General features: G+C 28.7%; 2 protein-coding genes across 19 annotated transcripts in view; both read right to left on the reverse strand.

The window, feature by feature from the left end:
- The window catches only part of LOC102676760 (protein unc-13 homolog B), a 352,205-nt gene that overhangs the window by 109,142 nt on the left and 233,639 nt on the right, over window positions 1–9,424 (reverse strand). The window lies entirely within an intron of this gene.
- LOC102676262 overlaps window positions 1–9,424 on the reverse strand; it is a 100,598-nt gene that overhangs the window by 11,213 nt on the left and 79,961 nt on the right. The window lies entirely within an intron of this gene.

Consider the following 9,424-nt stretch of genomic DNA (forward strand, 5'->3'; position numbering starts at 1 on the left):
AGTCATTGAATAAATCCATGGAGATTTAACACAGAATGATGTCACGTTAGAAACTAAACTCGTACAAGTGTTCACTGCGTCAAAATTCCTGATTCACGAGATGAAACACGTTTCCACGAAGCTGCAGAGGTTAGGTAGCGAAACGAAAATTGCTCGACTTTTGAACGGAAGCGTGATTAAGAAAATAGAGTGGCCGTGTAATTATTCTTAGAAAGCTAGCAGTGGCCAGTCGTTTCCCATTGTTTCCCAAAGTTTTTACCCTCACTGGATGCTCAATCTCCTCCTCCCTCTTGATGAAATCGTAAATTTTAATTTTCAATTTTACCCGCAACCCACTTGAGCGCCATCTCCCTCTCTCTCCTTTTTCTTCCGCCCATTTCCGGTTGCATCGAAACCGGTTGAAGGTATCGATTTATAGCAGCAAGACGCTGTCTAATTAATGGATTTGAATTGGAAAAACGCGACGAAGCAACGTAGCGTTCCATCGAACGAGTTATCTTTTGTTTTTACAAGGATTTACCGCCTCCTTCGCTTCCCCCACACTTAATGGAAATGCAAGCTATTGGAGTTCTCGTTACCGATCGGGGACGATCTGTGAAAACTGAGACGAAGCACGGAACGAAAGTTAGAACTGTGGTATTATAATATTATAGGACGTTTCAGTTTTTCTTTCGGTTTAACCGATTAAACTTTAGTAAGCTGTTTTGTTAGCATAATGGAGAGTAAAGTAGTGTTGTATAGATGGTTTATAAATAAAATATATAAAGGATAGTTAATATTCAATTGTTCCTTCTGAATAAATAATTGAGAATGATAAGAAATTTATTTTGATTTGTATCATGCTTGTATCATCCAATTATTAATTTTTGTTTTTCTTAAAAATTCTTATATTTCTACTAACTTGATTATTGTTAGTTCTTTTTCTGCAAATTTTTTATTTATGAAAATATAATAGAGAAGAATAAGATAAATATAATTATTTATCGTTTGATATTTTTTAATTTTTAATTTCTAACATGATATATATATTTGAATAAATATTTCGTCTTATATATATTCATAGAATAAATCAAGAAAATTTATTAAATTAACGAGAAATTAAAACACCCTAAATAAATTAGAATTTAAAAAAGATAATATTGAATTATTAAACTATACTCTCGATAAATTATTATCAACAAAGAGGAAACTTGATTTTTTTTTAAATTTTTATTTTCTTTACTCGTAAAAATTAAATGGAAGAAGTTCTTCTCGTTATTCTCTGTTACTTTTCTTCTAATAAAAACGAGAATATATTGACTCTTTGAAAGAAGATACAAAAGCTTGTTGGATACGCTCTTTTCCTTTGAAACAATATTTCTCATGCTCAAATGGAGAATTTCTTAAAGTTGAATTTCTTAGAACAGGACGTGATATCCAGTACAAAAGACAAAAATGAATATGGTCGAATAAAATTTCCCCTGCCGATTGAATATCGTTTACGTACGTACAACATCTCACAAAACTATTTGAATATTCTTTTACCTCTTAATAAAAACATTAATAACCAATTTTTATATAGCGAATAATACGATTATGTAAGAAACATTTCTTTTTCTCCAAAATATCACTTTAAAAAGGTGAATCAATACTCAAAGATCCAAATTTCAATGTTGCTTTTGTTAAAAAGAAATATTATAATAATACATAATATTATAATAATACTATTATTATAATAATAGAGAGAGGAACATTTCAATATATTTTAAAATCTTGCTAAGATAAATTCCTAAACAAAATTGTATATTCAAAACAAAAGAAAACACGACTATTTTAAATTTTGCTTAAACTTTGATTTCATCTTTTTAAAAAAAAAATTGTCTTTCTCTATTATCCTTATACATAAAAATTCATGAAAAATTTTCGAATTAGATAGATCTCTTTGTAAATATTCAAATACTTTCGTGATTTCCATTTTTTTACGCACATTACGAAAAGACAATTCTTTTCTCTTCGTTGTTTATCCACGCAAGTGAATAAATGTCTTCCATTCGCGATATTTTAGGGGAAGATATACACTCTCGTTATCGTGGAAACGACTATTTTCCTCTTGTCTTTTTCTTTTCTCTCTTTTTTTTTTTTATCTATATTCCCACAGGGGACGAAGGTCGAAGGTTAGGCAGAAAATGGGATACAAGGAATAGAGTGCACGAGGGGCTAATTCCATTTCGAAAAAAGTATGGCTTGATCAACATTGAACTTATCCTAAAAAAAAAAAAAAAAAGAGGGAAGAATTTTTCGGTTTGCCAAAATTTCCAACCTTTGGTAGGGGGTGGTTTTTTTTTTTTTTTCTTTATTCCCCCAGGGGGCGACGGGCGAAGGTTAGGCAGAAAATGGGATACAAGGAATAGAGTGCCCGAGGGGCTAATTCCCTTTCGAAAAAAAGATGGCTTGGTCCACATTGAACTTTTCCTAAAAAAAAAAAAAAAAATGAGGAAGAATTCTTCCGTTATGCAAAATATTCAATCTCATGTACGTGGATGATTTTTCTTCTTCTTGTGAATGTGAAAGGAATTGCTGTTGTATCGTCATTTTGATACAATGCCTATTGTCGGAGAAAATGTAGTTGAATAGGAACAATATGTTCAGTTGGAGGATAATACGGGTTTTTATTTAAAGACGAATGACAAATATATCTCGGTAAATTAAATCGAAAACTTTTTGCTCCTGTTTTTATATTTCTGTGTTTTAAACAAAAATTTAACTGTGTTTTTTCTCTCTATATATCTAATAATTTTTGGCTAAGAACAAAAATAGATTTTTAAATTAATTTCGATCATCTATAATTGTTACAAATAATTAAAATGAATTTATCTTATTTTAAAAATAACTTCAATTTAAAGACTTCAAAGAATTTATGCATATCTACTCTAAAGAATACAAAAAAGATATAAAATATTCAAAATAAGATATATAATTCTAGATATTTAAAGGAAATTTTTATTTCTTTTTCATTTCTACGCTCGTAAAATAATTTCTATTCATAATTCAACAATGATTAATGAAACGGAAATTAATCATTACTTTCAAACGCATTTCAATTCCTTGAAATAATTTGCCTTGAAATAATAATGAAAATAATTTTTACCCTACAATTTTTTTTTATTCTAGTTGCAACCCTTAATTTACCGCCATTGAAAAATACTTTCAAGTTGATAATCGTTTGCTGATATGCAACGTTCGTTTGTATCCACGAGTGGAAACAAATAAGTATGCATCCATTATTGAATGTTCGCTTTTTTTCTTTTTCCCTTCGCCAACAACATTCGTTCAGTGGAAATTTGTTCTTTTCGTTTGGAAAACTTTAAAAACACGTTAGAATCCCAACTCAATTTAATTCGATCAGTTTTTGTACACCCATGTGTATCAAACCATATCTCAAACGCATTAAATTAAACAAAACGGGGCAAATGATCGATAACTTGATACTTCTCTCTTTCTCTTTCTTTCTCTGTATCGAGCCAATTTATCTTTTATCTTCGATCAAACCAATTACTCAAGATTAATTTGGCGAATAATAGTGATAACGATCTATGAAAGTTAATTCAGGGTTCACGATCTCGCGGAGGTAATACATTTTCGATATTTTTCCGATTCGACGATGATATTCGACGATGATACACGATTTGAGAATAATTTTGAGTCAGATTTATGAAAAATAAAACAAATAGAAAGTGTATAAAAGAAAAGAAAAAGAAAAGAACTGAACTAGTTATTAGAACATTATTAAACACACGCTGTAAAACTAATGTCTTACTGATAGAAATGTACTATGACTAATAAATAATAAATATTAAATGTTTCTCAATTTTTTTTAATATTGAATGAAACAAATACAAAAATTGGTGTATAAAAATTGATCATGAAATTCAAATTTATATTAGAAGAAATGAAACACAGACAGCGTGAGACTAATTCTATTCTCGTCATACATTTTTATGTTTAATACAAATTTAAATTGTTTATTAGTTAGTTTTAATCTTTAGAATCGATCCTTCGAGCGTATCTCACGAATATCATTAACATGAAAGAGCAAAATCTGATCTCTGAAAAAGTAGATGAATATTAATGCAATATCGGAGAGTCTTTGATCCCTCGCGTGTTAATATGATAATTGTTACCCATTTATTGATGATTAATTGAAACTTGTTACGATAAGTCGAAGCTTAAACTAATCCTCTTCCATGTATTGTATTTGCCCGCGACTCTAATTCATAATTCTAACTGGCTTCCTTTCGATAATCATGTACGTTAAAAAGTATCACGAACAAATGCTATTGGATTTTCTAATCTACGGCTTCGAATATTTCACAGTCTTATCTTCGATAATTTTTTACTTAAATAAAATAGCCTCGTATTGGCAACTTAATTTTGCGTAAAATGAAAATGTGCATACTTCTTTCTTAAAAAGAAACATTTTGATTTCGTTTATTCTATATAAAAGAAAAAAATTAAAAAATAATTAGTAAAATATAACTAACGTTACATTTTATATTAACGTGTAACGTGAATAATTACACGTAATATAATTGGATGAAAAGTGTTTTAAATCTGTACCAAGTTTTCGTATTGATGGATTACAGGTAGAAAGTTATTAGAGATAAATTATTACAAGAATGAAAAATATACATTAAAAATTTGTATATTAAATTAAGAATTATACAATTTTGACGAAATTTCCATTATAAATCTTCGGGAACAATTTTTTACGAATAAGTAGAATCATAGCAAGTTAGCTACGAGCATATGATCCATAATAAAAATTTATCGTTCATATACCTACTTCGTTTCATAGCTGAGAAAACTATAACTGATTTCTATGAGGTAACGTGCAGATTATATTGCCTTCAGTCAGAGAACCGCTCATTGCCTCGTGATTTTAATATGCTCGTTTCGCAAGCCAATCCAGCAGATATAAAAATATTTATTGCTTGGATCCATGATCCAGATAACTTGTAACAAAGTAAAAAACTTGTAACCAAGTATTGCCGACATATTTCCTCGTATATTGTGTTTAGAATTAATATACTCGAATTTGCACGTATTTCAAATGGAATTATTAAAATGGAACATAATAGTATTAGATAAATATGTATTATGAAATTTTCATAATAATGCGCTTTAAGAATAAGAAATTAAATTATAATATTAATGCGTAATTACATCAGTTTAAGATAATTGTGTTATAAGATATAAAAGATTTTTACATTTGTATTCAAAATAATAAGTATAAAATATGAGATGGTATTATTACAATATTAGAATATTAAATTATTAGTTAAGTTTTTGAATTTCTATGAAAATAATAGATAATATTTTATTATTTTTCTTCCATAAAAATTATATTCTTTAAAAAACATATAAAAATATATTTGTACACACTTTTTCTTTTCAAAAGTTCAATAAGAATAATTTCATCATTTAAAATTTAATTTATATTTACCATTCATTTCAGATATCTCTCTCTATTTTCAAAACGAATCGAACATATCGTATTATCCAATATCCCATAAATCGATAATTAACTGTTGATTCTTAGATAATTCTGAAATGATTTCAAGCAACTTTTTTCCTATGAACATTTTTGGTTTTGTTAACATCGATTAATAAAACATTTAGCGTTGGATATGAACCGATGGCGAGTTCGAAGCAACATACTTTTTTTTATCTTTTCATAAAATTACTTCGCCATAAAATTCACTATAACTCGAAAACAATGTATGAATATTTTTTGTTGTTCTCACGTACATATATTCATCCATTTTATAGACTTTAAATTATTGTGTGGCCAATAACTAACATGTTTATTGTTCAAAAAGAAGCCAATTTTGCGACAAAATTGTATCTCGTTCTTGTAAACTCCACGATTTTTCATATAATCTCGGAAACGCGTATCATGGTGTTATGTATTCCATCAGTGTTATATGTTTCACGCTGTGCAATCGAGCAAGAGCGATAATTTCTGCTTCTGTTGACGAACATGACGATTCTTTATGGCGGCCACGATGTGTAATGTTGCTCGTGTGGCACTATTTTCTGTGAGTGAAACAGAACTCGAGGGAAACCTCGGTGGAGAAATAATGCAAAGGTGTAGATTCGAAAAGTTTCATGCTGCGCAACGATATTATAGTGCGGTGATTGTGTTTCGAGGATGATATCCAGATAGAGAACAAATGTTGATTCACGTTGATGGAATATATTGGTAAGTGAATAATAATGTGGAAGTTAAGTTGAATTTATGTCATGTTCAAATTCGATATAATAATTTTATATTCAAATAAGTTTGGTAGGTAATTAAACTTTGAATTTAACATATATTTGAAATCAAAAGTAAATGTTAAAAGATTTTGAAAATTATTCACATCAGAAAAAGTTAAAAATTTATTTTAAGAAAATTTAACATACAATAGTATGCATTTTTTTATTTGGTTTAAAAGTATTTATATTTGAAAATAAATAAAATAATTAAAAATTTGAAAGTAATATGCAATATTTATAGGCTTTTAAAATTTAAGCAAAAATAGAGAATTAAATCCAACGATTAGAATAGTGATGATGAAAATATAAAAAGATAATTGTTAAGACAATCTTTTCAAAATTCTGTTTTATTCAAATTGATGAAAAATTATAAAAAAGGGATGTAAAAGTATCTAGAAAATGGTACAAAAAAATTCATTGAACAATGATGGATTTATTTTATTCGCGTTTCCATGACCAATCGCGCAAGTTTGCGAATGAAAGAACTGGCTTTTTATTGTGATAGCATTATCGGATGGATCACGTTCGAGAGAAAGTTTTGAAGTTGAATCGAGGCCAGCTCGTTTGTGGCGTCTTTCAAAATTGTAATGTTTTTCCTTCGACGTTTATCCTCAGATTTGGAAAAGTTTCTCCAGCTAATGATATGGAAATCACATATTTTTCTCAGTATTTGTGCAGACTTTTTGGAAACTTTGTCCGGAAGGATTATTGGATAAAGGAATGTATAAATAAATTGTATAAATCGTTTATCTCTTGAAAATATAAAGAAAATATTTAGCAAATATTTCATTATTCCAGCTTTGAATTATTTATAACGATAATTTGAGAAAGAAGCTTAACATAGTTAAAAAAAGATTGGATTTTAATTATATGGAAAATTAAATATAACTTGTTAATAAAATGAAAAGCAATATATTATGAATAAATTTATTTTTCTATAATATATTTTTTTATTATGTGTAACTTGAAAATCAGATCATGAATATTATTGTTCTTTTCTATTTCCATATTCAATTTTCTCTCTTAAAATACTTACAATAGAAAAATAATTATATTATACAATATATATTAAAGAAAATCATTAATTTAGATTATTATATCTAAATTATGTTTATTAAATATTCAAGTGATTCCAATTAAAAAAATTCCAACGAAAAATAACACGAAGATGAGATTTCTTCACAGAACATAATCTCTTTTTCTCTAAATTACGGAACAAATCGATATCGCTAGACGTGGAGAGGAGATTAATCAACATTTTGACAGATGCTTACGTACCAGGCATTCGCGATCTGAAATTGACGTGGCTGTTATTCGTGTCATTTTCCATCTATATTTCCCTCCTTATATTTATCGTTTCATAAATCATACGATATCTTATCGATTTTTTTCTTAACTCGAAAACTGAAACATCATTTATATACAGAAATTGAGAAGCATCGAATAAAAATTTAAAAAAAGTAAAAAACATTCTTGTTATCGATAGTATCAAATTTACTAAAATACTTATATTATTATCGATAATATTTTTACTAATATTTTACGATTGAAATATTCTTTCCTCGATTAGAAAAATTCATTTGTCTTACTTTTTTTTTTAACTAAAAAATACCGATATTATCAAAACAATAAAAGATAATTCGGATAATTGCACGAAAATCAGATTGTACACATAAGGAAAGAATAAATCAAAGTTCTTTCTGTATTTTGTCGAATCGTGCCAAAAAAAAAAATTGCAAGTATACAAAACTCCAAATATATATAGTCTAACTAGATAATTTAAAAGATCAAAAATTTTGAAAGATCTCAACGATCCATTATCCTTGAGCCATATTCCATCGAGAATATTCACATAATGAATTCGTCACGTTCCGATGCAGCAATTGAGTCAAGTTGATAGTTTCGAAAATGAAACGAGCACCAGCAATTTTTGTCGCGACGTACAATTCGTCACTTCGAATGATAATAATTCGAAAAAATTGGTTTCGCGAAAAACCAGTTTCGAAACGAAATGCACATCCCAACTGCGCTTGATCCACGCGTTCCACCAGGATTGAAATTAATAAAAGGAGCGGCGCAACCGGATATAATAGCTTATGCGGGCAGAGCAGGCAGAAATTCGCATAATTGCCGCGCGTACACGTGAAATTTAATTAATTCCTCCTCGCGGCATTCAGGTTAATTATAAGCGATGGCATACCACGTCACGTTGGATCCGTAAATACGTTTTTGATTATTCTAGAAAACTTATTATTAACGCAGCTTTGAGTCCAAGTAAATGGAGCTTCCTCCTTTCCATTTGTAACCAAGAAGGATTTTAACGAGTAAGGATGGTCTGTTAGAAAAACTATTTTCTAACCATTTTCTTTTATTTATTTATCTTCTCATCTTGGAGTGCACTTACAGAAATCGAATTTATTTTTTTTTAAAAAGATTAATTTTATCGGGAATTGTCATAATAATAAATTGGAATTAGCGATGATTTTCTATCTTGAATAAAATTTATTTATTTTTTTTAATTTCATTTTTTTTTAGTGATATCAAATTATTTCAACGAAGTTCCAAATTATTAGAAGCTGGTTATTAGGATGTAACGCAATTTCCATTGGATATATATAATAATCAATTTCATTATTCGTAATATAATTATGATATTAATTCTCATTGAGAGTTGATTAAAAGTAACGATGATTCAGACAACAACGCGTAATGGAGAATATTAATATTTCGTGTATCGAGAACATCAGCTGCTTTGATTCGAGGAGTATCAATGAAGTTTGCATCCTCCTCTCCATTCTCTATTCAAATCTTTCTCGTTTATGGCCACGAACTTTTCCTTTTCGGTTAGTTTCCCTTTAGTATTTTTCCTTTACCCTCGAATAGAGGGTTATTAATGGCGGAAGTTGAGCCGACCAACTTATTTTCTATTCCTCGAGCTCTCCTCTACCTTGTCCTCTTTCACAGTATTTCCACAGCGCTCCACTCTTTTAACTTTTATCCTCGCAGAGAAATAGAATATGCGGTTTTTTGTTGCAGTAACGAGGAATAACGAGTTGCATTGATATATTTGGTATTATATATTATAATCTTGGAAATAAGCCAATTTACATTTTTTTTTTTTTTTTTT

The sequence above is a fragment of the Apis dorsata genome, unplaced genomic scaffold (assembly GCF_000469605.1).
Source record: "Apis dorsata unplaced genomic scaffold, Apis dorsata 1.3 scaffold_44, whole genome shotgun sequence".
NCBI lineage: Eukaryota > Metazoa > Arthropoda > Insecta > Hymenoptera > Apidae > Apis > Apis dorsata.